This window comes from Lissotriton vulgaris, chromosome 6, assembly GCF_964263255.1.
Source record: "Lissotriton vulgaris chromosome 6, aLisVul1.2, whole genome shotgun sequence".
NCBI classification, from domain to species: Eukaryota; Metazoa; Chordata; class Amphibia; order Caudata; family Salamandridae; genus Lissotriton; species Lissotriton vulgaris.
In genome coordinates, this window is record NC_141694.1 from 445,806,397 (window position 1) to 445,826,118 (window position 19,722).

General features: G+C 44.0%; 1 protein-coding gene across 1 annotated transcript in view; it reads left to right on the top strand.

Annotated features, from left to right (window-relative positions):
- The window catches only part of PTP4A1 (protein tyrosine phosphatase 4A1), a 52,313-nt gene that overhangs the window by 22,150 nt on the left and 10,441 nt on the right, over nucleotides 1-19,722 (top strand). The gene's annotated exons all lie outside the window — the stretch shown is intronic.

Sequence of the window (19,722 nt, forward strand, 5' to 3'; positions counted from 1 at the left end):
TTTCTCTTAAGCTATTTTGGCAGTCTGGACAGCATTCTGCTTGTGATCTTTCATAGATTTATGCTCTATAATTATTTCCTGGAAGACTGTAATTGCGGAGTAAAATGTTAAGCAGTGGTACAGAGAACCTGGATTAAACCATGCACCCGGGGGCATTTGGTAGACCCACAACCAACAACATAGTCTGTGCTTAGAAGGCCAACACTATGCTTTGGAGGTATGTAAATCATCCTTTCCTTACATCCGATCAGGTATCTGACCAGTCAGCCAGGGCCAGCCAATGTCTGGGAGAACCACTTCCCAGCACTTTACGATGATGAGAATCTTGCGCCACCAGTCCTGTTCTTATGAGGAGCTCGCTCTGTGTAAATACTATACCAAAGTAAGGTAAATAGTGTGCATAGTAGAGTGGATCTCCAGAGGTACAGCTGAGGCTCAAGTAGATAGTACCTTACTCTCTCGTGGTTGAGCAGTCTGGCTTATCAGGAGTGTAATGTTAAGCATTTGTTGTACACACTCAAGCAAGAAATGTCAACACTCAAAGACTGAATCTAGACAATTGTTTGGCTAAAATGTTTTTTTATTTTTAGAACAAAGACTCCCTTAGTAGCACATAAGTCCGTGAAGGCTGGATTTGCAGGAACGTTTAGATAACTTTTTGCAGTTGAGAAAACTGTTTAAAAATGCAGGTAAGTAATTGTTTATTAATTTCTGGGTTGGTATGATAGCTACTCCACACAGTTTACAGAACATAGGACACTTGTAAGCTTGTTAACTCTTGTGCGTGCAATAGATTACTGATTTTGCAGTACATAACAGTTCAACACTTTGAAGAGTTTTCCGAGAGAAACCACACCATTCAGTCCTAGGGGAAAAACTAAGTGTTAAGCTACAGGTGAGAAAATAGTTTTTTTGCAATTGGAGTTTTTTTTTTTTGGGGCGGGTGGGGGTAGAACCAAGGTTCCCCATGGCTCAGATTGGCACTCAGGTGGCACCACCAGTGGCTGTAAGGCGGCCTGGTGCACGGTGCCAAATGTTAGCAGTCCCCAACAAAGGTGTCCCCCTAGCCCTTTTGGCTAACAGGCAGGCCACTCTGTCAGGAGCCAAGCTCCTATGGTTAAGGCGCAGGCAAAAGGGGACCCAGGTTAGCACCAAGTCCACGTCACCCCAGCGGCACTGAGGCGGCCGGGTACAGGGTGCTTAGTAGATATTGGGAGCCCAAAGCATTTCAATAGATGTCTGTCACAAAAAGGACTGCAGGCTGGAGCCAGAAGAAGACAAAGGGAACCAACGACTGGAGGATGAAGTTGAAGAGTTGCTGGACACCAAGACCTAGTCGATCGGGCACCTCGGATCATAGATGCTGCAGATGCAGGGGCATCTTTTCCTATCTGATTCTTCTCGCCAATTCCGGTGGGGGCCTTCGGGTTGAGGGTGGATGTCGTTCAACGTTGCCACTCAAGTCGGGATCACCGGGGGGACTTCGCTGTGGTGTTGGGCCACTCTAACTTGGGCAGTGCTTGTCTGGTGCACAGTGGTGGAGACTCGTGGATCCGGCTTGTTCTGGAGCCCTTGGCTAGGTTTTGTATTGAAGAAATCCAGTGTCCACAGGAGATAGGACTTCTTTGTGAAGGCTGGGAAGGACTCTAGGGTTCTTGGAGGCTGCTGGCTGCAGGGCACCTCTGGTTCAGCTCATAGGGGTTCAGAGCAGGAGATAGGCCAATAGAGCGGGGACCAATGCAGTTGTTGTCCTCTTTTGCAGCAAGCTCTTTGGTTGTCCTTGTCAGAGCGGGGACCAATGCAGTTGTTGTCCTCTTTTGCAGCAAGCTCTTTGGTTGTCCTTGTCACGTCTAATCTGAAAAGACAAGGTTCAGGGGTGCCCCATAATACTAGATTTAGGGGTGTGCAGGGTGGAATCATTGGGTCCCTTCCCTGGGGTGTTTACAACCCATAGTATGCCCCCTTCCAGTGGAAGGGGGACAGAGGCCTCTACCTGATTGACGGTGTCCCCCATCTTCAAGATAGCAGGGAATGAGATGTGGGGTTGGCAAAGGTGGCACGCCTCCCATCCTGGCTAGGTTTTTCCATCTGTTCTTGTGCCCGAAATGGAGGTCAGAACTGGTGGGAGCCAGTTGCTGATATTAGTAAAAGGTGGGGCGGGGGGGGATTGGGTAGCTAACCAATGAGGCATTCCTTTGAAGAGCCCTCTTTGAGGACCTGTACATCTGGGGCGGAGGCATGACACCTCTGCCCTGGATTTGCTTTATAAGACCCAGAAAGAGGAGGGCTCACTACCCAGGGGTCCAGAAACCTGTCTGGTGGTGGCAGATGGCTGGGAACCGGTCAAGAACACCAGAGTTGGTTGTTTTTCAGGGGGCATCTCTAAGATGCCCTCTGTGCATTTTTCATTAAATCCAACACTGGCATCTGTGTGATCTTATTGTGCTGGGAAGTTTGATGTCAAACTTTCCAGATTTCAGTAAAGCCATCATGTAGCTGGCGAGTTTGTGTTGACCGACTCCCAGCCCATACTCAAAAGGGCTTCACTATTTAGAAGGTCGGCGAATTGCGCAGACACTGTAGGATCATAGTGCTAATGCAGCTATGCCCCTCATCTGTGGTATGGTGCACCTAGCCTTTAGGCCTCTTAGAGGGGTGATTTACCCATGCCACAGGCAGTGTGGGTGGGCATGGCACACAGGTGTGTGCCGTCTACTCTTTAGTTTGGTCTGCACCAAGACACCCAGTGTTCAGTGGCAGGGGGCGTTGCGTGTATCTGACGATGGCATAGTACATACTGCAGCCCTCAGAGGCCTTCTCTGGTCACTCTACCCTTGGTACCTGGGGTTGTTTATCTTTTTAAGGGAATTGCATGTGGCCTCGGTGTGCCAATTGTGTACACAAAGGTACAGTTTTGGAAAAGCACACCAGTGCTGGGACCTGGAGAGCATAGTCCCAACACTCACACATTCACACACTCCATATCGCTCCTATCAGGAACTCCTTTCCTGAGGCATGACGCCACTCAATGATAGTTTCCATATTTAAAAAGGATGATAGGAAAGGCGCCACCTGCTACAGACCTTGCTGATGATTAGGTAAAAATGATTGGGTGGGTCATACTGGAGACCAGGAAGGTCTTTTTTCCGTTCCACAGCACCAATCGAAGTGCTTCTTATATGGCAACCATGCTCTCCATACAAGGATGCCTGGATTACATGAAACCTGACATACAAAACCCATAATTGGGTGGAATTTAATCTCATGTCTTTGACTTTTAGTTAGTTGCTTTTCAGTCTAATTATCTTGGAAATGTTTCCAAGCTTTATATAATACAGTTGAATTGCTAACATTCTTAAACAGAATTGGAAGATTTTTGTGGGTAAGTAATCTTTCTTGCTTGATTAATTAAAATCTTAGCAGTCCACACAGCTATATAAAATGTTTAAAAAAAAATACATATGTAGCACAATTTCATATTTCCTTAGAAAACTGGTTACTATGTTCTAAAATCGAGCAGTTGACTAATTAAAAATGCATACAATAAAATTGTGGGAAAAATACATAGTTCGAGTGAAGGCTTTGAGTGAGCCCCGGTCTGAGGGCAACGCCTGTGCCATAGATCTAGTGGTCAATTGTTTGATCGTAATCCACTAGACTTGGTGTCGGTGAGTGGTAGAAATCAAGGACAGTTACCGGGCAGAAGGACTTGGGCGTGGTAGATTATGCTCAGGTTGCTGCATACAGTTTTGTTTGTGCATCTTCATGAAGTGGACGAAACTGCAAGTTAATCTAGCGTTGGCCCAGTTGAAGCACGCCTTCACTGCCTGTCTGCAAGACCGGATCTGCATTTCCTTTATATGCGGTTTTAGCAGCTCTCTCCTCTTCCGGTCTAGTGACTTACATGTACACAAAAGATGCAACAAATCTTCTTCAGTTTTGCCACATAATCGGCATAATGTAGTTGGAAATGTACGTTTCCAGGGGGGCGTGTGGGGTTTGACGGGTAAAATCCCCCTCCTCCATGCCAGGAAGCCTTCCTTTAATGATCCAGAGAAGATGGTGCCGAGATACGGTTGTTTCGAGCATTTTGAGTAGCTTTGGATCACAAACCAGCTGTGAGCCCTCTTATTTAAGCTTTCTTGATCATTTTTGGTAAAGACGAGCTTTGCCAACTTGTTAACCAGATCTTTGACATTATTAAATGGAAGTCCTGACTCCCAGATGTTCTCTAGGGCTAACATGCTAATCCCTAATTGAAGGTAGGCCGTGGCGGGGGAGTTGTTTATCCTTTATTTCCTTCCATATTAATGAGTTCAGCGATCCTGCCTCTGCGCTCTTTATTTTATACCAGCTTTTTACATACGCGGCCTTCCTGCTTATTGTCTGGTTTGCTATTCCAAACTCGAGTCTTAGTTGCGCTGGGGAGGTATATTTTGGAAGTTTGAATATTATTCTCAGGCGACCGTTTTGTTCAGGGTTGTTTCGTCCGTCCCTCGCAAGGCCTCACTGCCGTAGGTTATCGTTGGTAGCAGCTTTGCTTGAAGCACTTCGAGCAGCAGGGGCAGGTTTGGTCCTGTAATTTTGTTTTTAAGATTTTTTTAAGTGATTGCTAGGAGGGTCACTCGCCTTTGCCTATTCACCACTGGGCAGAGTCATCCTGGCTCCTGGAGCCACCCACATCATCCAGCACCTGTCAAATCACAAGCCAGACCTGCAACTCACAGCACACAGAAATGCCAACTTATAAAAGGGGCATTTCTCCACCAGTCACCATAGATCTGCGCACACTATTGCGCAGCATTTATTCTCCCGAGTTCGCATATACTAAACAAGCCCCTGCACTCCTCTCATACCTGGAATTACCATGGACAAACGTATCCCCCATGCATTCATATAGGAGGGCAGGCCAATCTCACCACACGCACTCTACACTGGGCCACAGTGCTAAAGTGCGCAGGGGCCAAAAAATGTAATATCAGGTCACAGAAAAAGGCAAAAAGTTTAGGGGTGAACCTGGCAAAAGGGCCAAGTCTAACAACAATCATTAGAGGGGTGCAAATTAAAGTCTGCAAATATCATCAGTGAATTATAAATAGGGCTCCCGGTTTTATGGTATTTATTTTTTTGCCATTTCCGTCTGTATTTATCCATATTTATTTTTCGGGCATTTTTTCTGTATTTATCCACATTTATTTTTGCCGCAAGCAAAATTCGACGCTACAGCTAGTATTTTGCCACATTTATTTAAATTGACAATGCACACATGCGCTCAGTTGTTATTGGTCAACCCTATACATTCATCTGAAAACAAACTTTGCCATTTGCAAAACGCCCCAAAATATGCTTAAGTGTATCACAAGCCGTTTGTCTCAGAGCCTTGCAGTTTCTGTCATTGGCAGAGTGCCACATTCTCTCCCCTACTGAACACCATCCAGCCTCACAGAGAAACTCACACTGCCTTCAGCTGCCTGATCAAAAGTGAAAAGATGCCTCTCTTAAGTATGCGTGAAGTGATAACAGGTGTGAGCCTTTGTTTCCCATCTGTGGCATTTGCGTCTAGGTGTGAGGCTCCTGGCTGCTCACACCCAGTCAGAAGACTCGAGCAGATGGAGGCCTGATGACCCCTCAGAATAGGCCATTGTTATGGGCCGAGCAGGAGTCAGAATAAGAAAGCCCCGTCTGAGCCTGCACGTGTTTGCTTGTTGCTATAAAGCAGATAACACGCTGCTCAATTTCAATTTTTATGGCAAGCTCCCCATACTAGAGCGTTGGTTTTGCCATCTTAGTTGTGCACTTTTTTCCTGTGCTTAGGGCAACATTGTGGCTCCGTAAAAAAAGCCCTCTGTGGCTGAGCCCTATATTTGCCCACACAAGTTAGTTCAATGTCAAACTTTGCAAAATCACTTGTTTTTACAAGGATGTGGTGTCCCCTTGCCTGCCACTCGTTTTGGGGCAGAAGCGAGCCAAGGTGCCCTCGAGGAGCGCTCTGGAGGAATGTGGGGGCATGGACCTGATTAAAACAAAGAATCCCGAGTGTGGAAAACGGGAAAGCAGGTCCGTTTCTAATGAAATGTGCCTTAATGCGGGGGTGCACTAGAGTAAGGGTGCTGGCCCACACTGATGTTAAAAGGTGGATTTGCGGGGAGAAAGAGAGGGCTACCTGCCCTGTTATTTAAAAGGGAGAATCCTTGCTCTTTTGCGTTTGCCACCAGCCACCGTTTTTTTTTTTTTTACTGTTGACGTGCACTTTTAATAGGTCATGAAGTTGTTGGAAGAGTCTTCTTCACATCAAAACTTCAAAAATAAGGTCGCTACATAAATGGGTTTATGGCCAATTCTGTATTAACAGGGTATAAACAGCATTTTGAATATGTCTGCACTGCTCTAAATAATCAATGCACCTTAAATTTGTTTTTAGACTTGACTTCTAATCCTCAGTCAAGTTTCTTTACAAACTTTTATGAACCCAAGTCTGCGCAAGACTTTAAAAAATACAATGAATTGCCTAAAATACATTTTTACAAATATAAAACATGGACACAAAGTTGTGCGCTTCTTTACAGCACACAGCAATTTTTTTATGAAGACATACAATACAATATCAAAACGGTTTTATAAATAACTTCTCTTTTAAAATGTGGGAGGAAACCTGGTTAATTAAATCACAAAGTGATGGAAATCGAGCTAAATCAGCTACTACCCGGTCCTGAAAACTTTTTCTTTTCATGGTGTAAGTCTGAAGGCAGACAAATCAATTTGTTCCCCTTTGAAAGTCTGAGTTGGGGCAGAGGTGAGTATCTCTGCCCTGCAGGTTTTGAACTTTTGAGCCGCCGTTTTGAGCACAACTGCAGACTCGCCTTGCAGTGGATTCCCGGCTCCGACTCTGCCCTCTTGGGACAGAAGAAGGTACTGCAGGCTGCGTTCACAGGTGGCACGTCTCAAGGTTTAGGGGCAAGGGGCGACGTCACGAATCCCTTGTGGCCGGCAATTCTGGTCTTTCAAAGACCTGTAAAGTACTCAGGTGCGTCTCAGCCCGGGCTGAAGCCTTTTAACCCTCTAAGGAGGGGGAGACACCAGCTGGCAGCACAGCAAAATGTACTCTTATTTTCCTATATATATATCTATATATATATATATATATATATATATATATATATATATATATATATATATATATATATATATATATACACAGACAAAGAAACTTGTTTTCAGTCTGTATTTATATGTATAAATCCGGAAAAACAGGAGCCCTAATTATAAATGGGAGGACATGAGGTGTAGAAAGTATTTAAAAACCCACCACTTGTCACACTCGCATTGATAGAGCGCGCAGGTCACCCGACTCTGATTTTACCCAATATACGCTACTGGGCCCATAACGTGTCTTATCACTTATTTCATAAATCAGGTAACCTACACACAACTATCAGTAATTTGAGTTGTTTTCCTTTCTATATATTTACGTGTACCTGACTTACATGGATCAGGAGCTGAATTTGAGAGCCAAGTAGATAAACACCAATACCACATACATTTAAAATTTTATATATACTTTGTAATAACCACACACAAGTTTCAAAAACCTTTATCTATTAATTTTCGTTATCATATGCCATGAGAATAAGGTTTACACAGATCAGACTATCAATGACCAAGATTAGAAAAATAGTATAACAATGAATTAACGTGAGGATCATCTAACATTCAAAAATATAAAGGAATGGGGAAAAAGGGAACACGCTGATTTAATCTAACAGATTAGTATTGTGTTACTAAAGGTTGGGTAAGAACAAGGGAACATTCTACTTAAAATGCTAATTTGAATATACTAAACGATATAGAAGAAACGATACTCTCAGGATGCGTTTAATTTCTATAGGAAGGGTAACAGTGGAACATACTAGATATGCAAAACAATTCAGAGTTTGAGTAAGGGTAAGGGGAAGATAAGGAACATGCTAGAAAAATACTTTCATAAAGGTCAAATGTCAAAGATAATTAACATAGGCAAGATTGCTCTATTAAGAAAAATAGGAGAGAAAGAAATTAGCTAGACAAACACCCACATATATTATATTTACCTAGGACAGAATGAGGACTAACCCTGGCCACGGGTCAGTTGGAAAAGGCGGGAAAGGACCCTCAAGGACTTAGATTGCCAGTAGGCGAGCAGGTACAGCTCATGAACAGTCGGGACAGGATCACCCCAGGAATTTGGATCAGGACTGGGCTCATCAAAGGGCACGACCAACACCTGCAGCTTCGGATGCAACGCCTGGGCTATGCCCTCTCTGCAAGGAATCTGCCAATAACCCCGATTGGGTTCTTGAATCTCCCAGCAAAGTGCTTCGCCAGCACTCAAAGGTTTCTCCACCCCAGACTAAGTTTGTGGAAATTACAGACAGAGTGCTCCGCAGCTCTCTGTATCAATCACCTATAGAGTTCGTAGGGTCAGTGACGGGTCAGCTATTCGGACAAGTCGGACAATTTCTCTAGCTAAACCTAGGCCAGTTATGCTGTTTTCGGGTCAGTAGACCACCCACAAATGTTGCAAGTGTAAGGATCCCCAACTTCGGATTGGACAAGAGAGGTGGTTATGTCATTGTCATCACCTAGAATTTGGTGTTCCCATAATTAATATTCAATTTCTTGAACCCACCCCTTACATTCCAGTTCCCGTGGCATAAGCATACAAAAACAATAGCGCACACAGTGGAATAGCAAAAATGTAACAATTTCAGGTGCAGTTCGGCTCTTCTCGCTGGGTCGTAGTTCGATTACCAGGAGCATCTCAGCTTCGGCAGCCAGCTGGCTAAGTTCCGCTACTGCGTGATTCGGTTTTCCTTCATCACGTGGTTAGGGCTACATGGGCTTCAAAGATGTAGTGGCTCCCCGCTCCCAGGCCCACAATAAGTGATACATGAAAAGTAAGCAAACAATTTAGAAACATAGAAAAAAATGAATACACTGTATACCATGATTGGCTTTACTACACCCCTTACTTTATAATATCTATAGCATTAGGAGTTAAGCAGAATGAAACATCTGAGCAAAAGCTGCGGTAGCAAGCGAAGAGCATGTTAGAATAAAGTGGCCACATTTAGCAGTACTGCGCATGAGCGAAAAATCCCTCCAGAACTGCGAGTGCGTCACATCACATGGGTATGACCGACGCATGCGCAGACTGAAATCCTGCATAGCAGCGACCATATCAGTTGCAAGCGTAGTTAGGATTAATAAACACATAGGCAAGCGTCTCTGGGACACCCGCGTGTAGTGTAAAAGTGCAAAATTAATAAACAAAACAAATTGGTTATTACGTTAAACATCATGCGAGGGTGTTGAGTTCAAGCAAGTCGCGTAACGTGTGAATCCTTGCTCCATCAATCCCCTCTTTGATGATATTTACTATCATCACTATTACTGGAACCAGATGCCAACTTTTCTCGTTCACATCTCACCCATCTCGATTTCGACAAACCTTTTACTCAGCCTTTTTTCTGCATCCTTATTAGGATGGTAATTCTTCATTTTTTTTGTAAATTTGGTTATTCAGCTCTTCCAATTCAAGCTCATCAACATTCCGATTCACTCCTCTCTTATTCACAGCATACTACTTTTTGCATTTTTGGCATTTACAACAAATTATTATTATTAGCACAATTAAACTGCTATTGGCATCAGTATTTTACTCACAAGACTTTTACCTATGTTAAAAAACCAACTACCTACAGAGGAGAGACCATCAGTCTCTTCCAGGCACTGTCAAACTCCAGTGGTTTGAGTTCTTTTTCCAAATTAGTTATGTTTCTCACATTTCTTAATTTCAATACTTTTATCTGGAATGTAAGTGCAACAATGTTGCGCTTTCAACATTCTACAGACTCCGCCCTCTTTTGCCAATAAGGTATCAAGAGCAAGTCTATTTTGTAAAACCATTGATCTGATCACAACCATTTCAGTATTGACCAGCAGCGGTGTCAGTAGATAACTGATCCACCACTGTAGACCATTTGCAAATTCGGTGTGTATTCAGAACCACTCCCACTCCGGGTTGAAATGCACTAAATATATCACCTATAACTTCTCCTACACTTTCTCTTCTACTACGCACTAAACCATTAGTATTTTCATTGCTTCCAGCGGCGTCATTCACATGGTATATTTTCGGGAAGACAATGCCAAAATAGCAGCTTCCATACCAGTGATCCGGCAATTTGAAATAAGCCATGTTTCCACATATATAATAAATTCCGGGAAACACAGGTTCTGACCCATTTTTAAAACCCCAACCTCCAATTACCTTACAATGGTGTTCGCATTCACTGGAACCGATGAATACATTGTTATAATAACTAGTCTTTTCTCTGTGAAGTCAGTTTCCCCCTTCTTTCGAAGTCCAGCAACAGTGCAGCATTCTCTTCACCATTTGAGGTGCTTTCCGTATTTTCGCCCATTTAGGAGCTTTCTGTCTTTTATCATTTGCTTTTCCTTGAACATTCTCCCTTCTCTTTTCTGCCATTTTTAAAAACATTTTTTGTTCATGTAATGAACAGGTCAAATTATTTCTGTGTGCTTCACCTATATCTGTCGCCTATAGTCAGAAAGTTTTCTCCCCTATAACGAGTCACATCACTCTTGGTGTGAACAATGTTCAGGTTTCCCCGAATAGGAAGTTCAGAAAATATTACGGCGGAGTTAGAATAGTAATACTGTAAAGTTCCTCTATAGAATAGGCTTGCTAAAATACTACAGAAAATTCCATAGGTTAGGGGTAAATGGTGATAGGTCACACCTTCAGCTACAGAAGTGGGTAGCTTCATACAGACATAGCAGTCTTCTATTTCCATAGCTTCTACATAGTGTACTAAAAGTTTGGCAAATACATTTAAATGTGTCCTGTTTTTGATTCTGTGATAATGTAGTCCTCCCTCATCTGATGCATCTAAGTCCATTTTTGTCTGTCTAAGGCTAGAGGTTTTCTCACGTCTTTCTACACTTTGTGGTGTCTCTTCTGTCGGCAGAACGCCTGAGTCCTTTGTCACTAGTTTAGTAGGGTACAGGTTAGAGTCTTTGCTTATCATGAAAGGTATTGCGATTGTTAGTCCTAGCCATATTATCAGTACTATTGCTACACTACACAAGCATATTTTACAGCATGTTTTACAGCAATTCTGTCTAGGTCTTCCATTCACATTTGAATCCGACATTTTGGCTTAGAAGAAGTTTTTCAACCCCTCTTTGTAACTTTACACAGGTGTCTTACGCAGGTTAAATTTCAGGTGGGGTCTTCTTCGGAACCCTGATCAGCAATCGATTCTTCGTCACTCCTGTCACTTATCTCAAGTTCTTCAAATTCCTCTAATACTAGGTAAGTCCATTCAGGACTCTGGTATTTTTCGTTTTGTCTTTTTATTCTGTCACTTCTTCTTCTTTTAGGCTTGACTCCAACCCTTTCATTCTCACTGGCAGCCCTCTTTCTGTCTTCTAGCTTTTCTTCCACAGTTTTCAATCTCAGTTTTAGGCCTTTTTATGAATCTTGGTTCATTTTTCTTCTTTTTAAGTCTTTTAACTGGCACTGTAATGTGACTTTCTTCACGAGCTTTTTTGTTTTCATTCAGTTGTGGCACAGCTATTTCAACGCTTCCGTCTTCTCTTCCTGTCTGACTAGTTCCAGGTCTTACTACAGTTTCTTCTGCCTGGTTGCTAAACTGTCCTGGTTCAGGTGTATGCTGATTTTGACTCTCGTTTGTCTCAGATTCTGTTTCCTGAACACGTTGGTCTATTTCTATCTGCTCCGGTTCATGCACTTCGAACCTTTTGATCTTCTTCCGCATGAACTTCTGCCCTAATTTCCAAACAGTCCCTTTTCCGTTTCTGGGGTTGTAGGAGGTGTGTCGATGACATGTCCTGTCCCTATCTGACCTCCTTCCTCATCAGATCTGTCATGGATTTCGATTATCTGATTTTCTTTTTCTAGTCCTGTCTCGTCCTCTCTATCCCACTCTCTATCTAGATAGGTGTATCTCCTGGTTCTTATTGGATCAAGAGCCAGATCATCTGCTGGGTACCATTCGTCTTGACTGGTGCTCGGTTGTTCGTCCTCCGCTACTTCAGGACCATCGTCTGGAGACCCTTCAGCTGCACAACCTTCAGCTTCAGTCGCTTCTTCTTCAGTCACCTTCTTGGTATGACTTGCATGGATCCACTTGGCACACCTGCACACTTCACCGCAGTTGTAGTGATAAGAATCACTTGCCTTGGCTTTCCCCACTTCGGTGCTAGGCAACTCTTTCGGGTGTGTTTCTTAAGCACAACCCAGTCCCCTGGGTTCAGATTATGGACTGGAGTTGCTGGCCTGGCGTCGGCGTCTTCCCCAATCTGGTGAGAGAGAGAACGCACTTGGTCACCCAGCTGCTTGCAGTATTCTAGTACCAAATCATCAGAAATACTTAGCAGTTTGTGTCCTGTTACCCATGCCTGCCGCATCACTCTTCCCATTAGTATCTCATGGGGACTCAGGCCTGTTTTTCGGTCTGGGATACTTCTTAGTCCCATCAGGACAAGGGGTAAAGCGTCTATCCAATTCAATCCAGTAGAGTTACACATTTTTGCCAGTCTTGATTTTATAGTGCCATTCAGCTGTTCTACTACTCCAGAAGCCTCTGGATGATACGCACAGTGCAGTTTTTGTGTAATCTTAAATGTCTCAAAGAGCTGTGTTATTACGTCATTGGCAAAATGCCCACCTCTCTGATTCAACTGTGACTGGAAAACCGAACCTAGGTATCAGTTCCCTTAGTAACAACTTGGCTACAGTAATGGCATCATTTTTCTTAGCTGGGTAAGCTTCCACCCACTTTGAGAATAGGCAGACTATGACAAGAACATACTTATGTCCTCTGCAAATGGGTAACTGAATAAAGTCAACTTGTAGTCTGATAAAAGGACCCTCTGCTTTTCCAATTGTACTTGGTAACACCACTGTTTTCTTTCCAGGATTAAACTGCTGACCAGTTAAGCACCTCTGGCAAAGTGCCTCTGCAATGTTCATGAACTTCGAATTGTACCAGGTTTGTCTAAAAACACGAACCATCACATCTCTCCCTATGTGCGAGTCTCCATGTATCAGTCTTGCCATAGAAGCAACCATACTGTCTGGTAACACAGGCATTCCATCTATATATACAATAACACCATCTCTATCCCGTGGTTGACAACCATCTTTTTCCCAACTTTCCTTTTCTTCTGGTTCTGCTGCTTGTTGAAACCCTTTCAGTTCCTCCCAAGTTGATACATCCTCAAACACCATAAGTTGGCAGCTGTTTCCGACTCCCCCCAAAGTGATGTTCAATGACATTTTGGTCAGCATATCGGTTACCAGCTGTCACATTGTCATTTCCAGATTTGTGAGCAGCACACTTGACCACTGCCAATTCTTTTGGTAACTGGATTGCTTCCACTAGGTTTTGTACCACTTTTCCATTTCTGATAGGGGTACCTGAGGAAGTCATGAATTCTCTTTGCAGCCACAACTGGCCGAAGTCATGCACAACCCTGTAACTATATTGACTGTCAGTGTATATGGTTACTCTTTTTTTATTTTTCCCATTTTTACAAGCTCTTGTCAATGCAATCAGTTCGGCTACTTGTGCAGATTTTACTCCAAATAGGTAGGATGCTTCTATTGTTTTTTCTAGTGTGACCACAGCATAGGCAGCACTTAGGCCTCCATCCTCATGTCTTAAACAAGAGACATCTACAAACAATTCAGTCTTCTATGGGCAAAGCAGTTTCCTTGATATCTGGGCGTGGTTTTGTGCTATATTCAGTAAGATCAATGCAATTATGCTCAACCTCTTCCCTGACTTGTGCAGCCAGTGTATTTGGTAATAGAGTTGCTGGGTTCAGTATATTGCATCTAGTGATAGTTACATTTCCAGCACCCACTAAATCCTCTCATACTTGGTCAGCCGACTAGGTGTGAGGTACTGAGTCTTGGTCCGGGTCAGTAGGATTACTACTGCATGTGGAACATAGTCACTGGATGTCCCATGACAATGGATTCACTTTGTTCAAGACTCGTGCAAGTTGCAGCTACTGCTTTTAGACACCCAGGCAATCCAGCAGCCACTGGATCTAAGGTAGCAGAAAAATATGCCACCGGACGTCTAGTTAGACCATGAATTTGAGTCAGGACTGAAAGTGCACAATTGTCTCGTGTGTCACAAAACAAGGCGAAGTCCCTTGAATAGTCAGGCATTCCTAATGCAGGAGCTGAGCACAGACAGTTTCGTAATTTTATCCAGGATGTCATGCTTTCGTCATCCCACTCGACTGGATCCTTTGCTCCTTTCTTGGTCATTTTTATTAATGGTTTGGCTAGGACTGCAAATCTCACAATTCACTGTCTACAGTATCCTACTACTCCCAGGAACATTCTGATGTCTTTCTGAGTACGGGGTAATTCCATGTCTCGAATTATCCTAATCCTTTCTGAAGTAACTTTCCGGATACCTTTTTCTATCTGGTGCCCCAGATATTTCACAGAATTTTTGCAGAACTGTAATTTGTCTGGCGACACCTTATGCCCTCCTTTACATAGGTGGTTTAACAAAGCAATGGTATCAGTAACACAGTTGTTCCGACTTTTAGACGCCACCAGAAGGTCGTCTATGTACTGGACCAAAACTGATTCTCCAGGTAAGACTAATGATTCAAGGCATCTTTTCAAAATCTGATTGAAAATAGAAGGACTCTCTGTGTACCCTTGAGAGACACGATTCCAGACGTAGACATGACTGTCAAATTCAAACGAGAAAAGAAATTTGCTGTCTGGATGCAATGAGATAGACAAGAATGCGTGACACAAGTCAATGACTGTAAACCATCCAGCATTCCATGGAATTTGGTACAAAATCACTGCAGGGTTTGGCACAATAGGACAACAAGGAAGAACAATCTTGCGCAGGTCTTGCACTACCCTGTACTTCCCGCTAGGCTTTTTGATTCCAATTATGAGCGAATTACAAGGACTGCTCATTACTTCCTGTATGATGTTGGCTTCTAGCAAATTTTTTTTTTTCAAGGGCAACTCCGGCTTTCACTTCTGCGTTCATTTTATACTGCTTGGTATTCGGGTAAATTGCATTTGGTTTTATGGCTATTTGAATCGGGTCTACATTTGCCATTAGTCCTACATCTCTTCCAGTGAAATTCCACACTTCTGGTATCACTGTCTGTTGGAGCTCTTCAGGTAAATCTTGCATTGTCAATTTCTTGATTTCGGAGTCAGGCCTTAGCAACATTAATTTGTACAATCCGTCTTCATCTGGAGTCTGGATTTCAACGCCTTTTGGTGTGCAAAAGATGGTGCAGTTCATTTGGCACAGCAAATCACATCCCAGTAAGTTCACAGGACTAGAATTACAGACCACAAATCTGTGCATTTCTTTAAAATTCCCTATTGAAATCTCCATTGGTTCTGTTACTGGAGTACTAATTATCTGGTTTGACACACCCACTACTTGGATTGCTTCTCCCGAGAGGGGTAGGTTAGGAACGTCTGCTGTTCTCACAGTAGAATGGGTAGCACCAGTGTCCAACAGAAAGGTGACGTCATTTCCTTCAACCTTTCCTTCAATGTATGGCCCTGACTGGTCTACCGGCAAGGAGGCGCCAAGTACGCACTCCTCGTCCTCCCCCCTCAGGCCCCGTCAGTAAGGTTCATCACAGAGGAATGTATCATTCAACGTGAATTGCGAGGTTGCTGCTTTTCTGTCCTCCCTTCCTTCCCATACCTCAACCCCTTCATTCTGCTGAGCTTGGTTCTTATAATTAGGTCTGGGAGCGCGAGGCAACTGATTCTGTTTCACCTGTTGCTGGGTCTTTCGTGGCCCCTCTTTCTGCACCTGTGGATTTAAACCATTAATTGTGACATTACCAGTCTGTAAATTCGGACATTCGTCTCTCCAGTGCCCTATGTGGCCGCACCCGTGGCAGGGAAATTTTTTCATGGCCTCCTCTCGACTCATTTTAATTCGGGGTTTCCCTCCTCCCCCAGAGCTTGTGTCTGGGGTATTATTATTCATTTTACTTAACTTTTTTTCTTGTTCCGCCAATTTCACTTGGGCCCACATGACTTTTTCTTTTAAGGCCTTCCGTTTATTCTCCAGCTCATCTTCACAGTACTCGGCGTACTTCAGGACCTCATCTATGGGTTTTCCCTGCCAACAGATTTTGTTATCTCTAATCCACTGGGAGATTTCAGGTCTCAATCCCAACACGAATCGATAAATGAAATGGTTCATATCCTTCATTTCAATGTTATCAATTCCACTGTAGGTTTTGAATACCTGCAACAGCCGTTCATAATAGGAGTGAACAGTTTCATCAGGATTTTGGGTAGTTCTATCTATGCGGGTCCAATCAGTTTCTTTGGCTGGCACCTTCCCCTTCAAATATTGTATTACCTTATCATACTGCCTCATTACATTCGGAGAGGGAGCTCCTGTTCTTGAGTCTCGTTCATACCCCTCACTGGGCCAATCAACTGCAATTTTACATTCTGTCCATAAATCTACAGGAACTACAATGTCGAAGAACCCATCTAGGTCCTTCAGGAGGCACTTTTGGACTTTGACGAATCTCTCGACCTGCCTATACCACTCAACAGGCTTCTCAACTTCGGGAAATCATTGGTAAAGGACACAATATCCTGTCGGGACCATGGTTCATGTACATATTTTCCACCTGGCACTTCTCTCATGGGATACATAGTTTCTGCCTTATCGACTTCTTTTAGGACATATTCAGAAGTCCTAGGTCTGACCTTACTGTCTTCCTTTTTCTTTGCCCATCTGGCTTTCCATTTTTCTAAGTCTCCCCATTTCTGCAACAGGTTTAACAATTCCCTTATCTGCACCTTTTTCCCGGACACATTCATGTTTTCTAGGTCTTTGTCTGAAAACTCTGCTCTGTAAGGTTTTTGTAGGACTTTTGACTTGCTAACATCAATTCCCATATTAGCTGCTGTGTCCATTAGTTTCTCATGGAACACTCTGGTATTTCTGGTACTACTTTTGCAGATGAACAAAAGTTCATCTTCACTAAGGGTATTCAGTCTGTCCAGTCCCACATTCCCAGCCATTAGTTCTTCCACCTCTATTCTTAGCTTGTAAATATCTAATGCTTTGGGCTGGGGAGTTTCCCTTTCTAATTCTCGGGTCCATCGATCTAGTTCCTCCGGAGTCACTACTGTGGCGCTCCGGGTCCCTAAAGCTGTTTCAATCGGGACTTCCTTGGCCCTAGTCTGAGTTCTCGTCCGTGATACACTGCTTTCCGGCTCCCTTATGGGCCGATCCATCAGGGAGATTACAGATTCGCATTCGCTTGCCTGATCATCAACTATGAGAGGCTCTTTTCTGGGCTGGGCTACAGGTGGTGTAATAACTGGTGTTTTTGGACTATCCTGTCTATTCCCATAAAGAGGAACAACGGGGCCAATAGTTACTGGAATTGTCAGGGCTTCAGGACTGGGATTTATCTGAGCTATGTTCTGAATGAGTTCATTTCGCTGTTTAATTAAGGCTTCCTTTTCTCGTTCGTGTAAAACCCTGTCACTGGAAGTGTCATGTAATACTTGCGGAACTAAAGGAGGATACAGACTCTGGGCAGTTGGGACTGTCATAACTGGTCTTTCCTCACCAAATGGCTTATAATTTGGGACAGTGGTATCAGGTCTACAAAATCCGTCTCCACTAGTTTGCCTATTGCCTGTACCTGCTGTATCTGTTTCACTGGCCCTTCTATTTCTGGGAGGTCTGGAAAATGGGTTTTTCGAACTCAAAAGGCCCTGATTCCTCCTCATAAGAGGGTGGATTTTTTCATAAATAAATCCTCCAAGTATTCATCTTCCGAGTCACCCATAGTCATTAAGTGTCGGGTTTTCTCAGTTCTTTTTTCTCCTACAGGTTCCTCTACACCAAATACTGGAAATAGTCCCTCGACCATCATATTCTGTCTCCACTGTTTCATCTTTTTCTCTTTTGTCTCTCGCTGCATTTTCGGGTACCATTTACTTATTCCCTTATCCATTCTGGGTCTGTCGCGCTCAAGAGCCTCAATCTCCCATTCTTCCGAAGCCTCATATTGCGTTAATCTTGGTCTGGGATGTAAGTCATTCATGCGGTTCCTCAAATTAAACAATTCTACTATTAAAGGTATCATCTAAGGGAAATGCTAAGATTCCATCGTCTTGGGTATACTTTACCCAATTCTCCAACCATACACAGGTATGATAACATTTATCAAACATCATAAATGATGAACTTAAGATTCTGGCGCCGCTCTGCCGTACGCCTGTACTCTCCTTGATTAACTTTTCTCTTTCCTCTGGGGTAGTTCCCGTCAGATGGAAGCAGGCTGTAGTCACACCGATTTTAAAGAAGGCGACTCTTGACCCCCTTAAGCCTGAAAACTACCGCCCCATCTCTTTACTTCCTTGGGCCACGAAAGTTGCGGAGGCCCATGTAAACGCCATTCTCTCAAACCATCTATCTAGGGCTAACATTCTTGACCCTACTCAGAATGGGTTTCGTGCAGGCCACAGCACGGAGACTGCCCTCCTTTCCATGGTCTAGCAGCTACGTTCTGTGCTTGATGCGGGTCGGACGGCGGCGCTACTGTTGTTAGATCTTAGCGCCGCGTTCGACACGGTCTCGCACAGGATTTTGCTGCAGCGGCTGGAAGTGGGTGTCTCGGGCTCCGCCTTATGCTGGTTTCGATCTTTTCCTTGCTGATGGATCATTCCAGGTGGCGTTCTCGCCCGGTAAATCGAAATTACATTCGCTGGATCTGGGGGTCCCACAGGGATCATCGTTGAGTCCCACTCTTTTCAATCTTTATGTGAGACCGCTGGCTGCGGTCGTCAAACAGTGGGGCCTGAAGAGGGTCTCTTATGCAGACGACACACAGCTGGCGGTCACACTGAGTCGGGACTCAGATTTAGAGGCTCCCAGATTCTGTGATGGCCTACGAGCAGTGGCCAACTAGCTGGAGACAGTTGGAATTCATCCAAACACCAAGAAGACTGAGATTATGGTGGTGGGTAAGCAGGTAGAATTGTGGGGTGACAATTGGTGGCCTTCTGAATTGGGTGTGACTCCTTCCCCAGCATCAGAGATCAGAAATCTGGGGGTATGGCTTGATCCATCCCTCAGTTTTGTTTGCCATACCAAGAAGGTGGCGGCCTCCTGCTATGGCATTATCAGAGGACTTAGACCGATCCTCAAATTCTTTGATGCATCCACTAGACAGCTGGTGGTTCAAGCATCAGTGTTGTCTAGGTTGGACTATGCCAGCTCTTTACTGGCTGGGATTAATCAAGCGGAACTCGCTCGATTACAGCGAGTCCAAAATACTGCAGCCAGAGTGGTGATAGGCCTGCCAAGGCGCTGCTCGGTATCTAAATCCCTTCATTCCCTACATTGGCTCCCTGTCCGCAAGAGGATTAAATTCAAGGTCCTCTGCCTGGCCTTTAAAATCCTTAAGGGCTCGTCTCCTCAAATCCTGAAGAATTTGCTTACTCCATATACTCCTCAACGTGCCCTTAGATCTCGGGTCAGAATTTAGCAGTGGTCCCGCGCTTTAGATTGAGTAGAGCTGGTGGCCGCTCTTTTCGAGTTTTAGCAAACTGGTGGAACTCTCTCCCCGTGC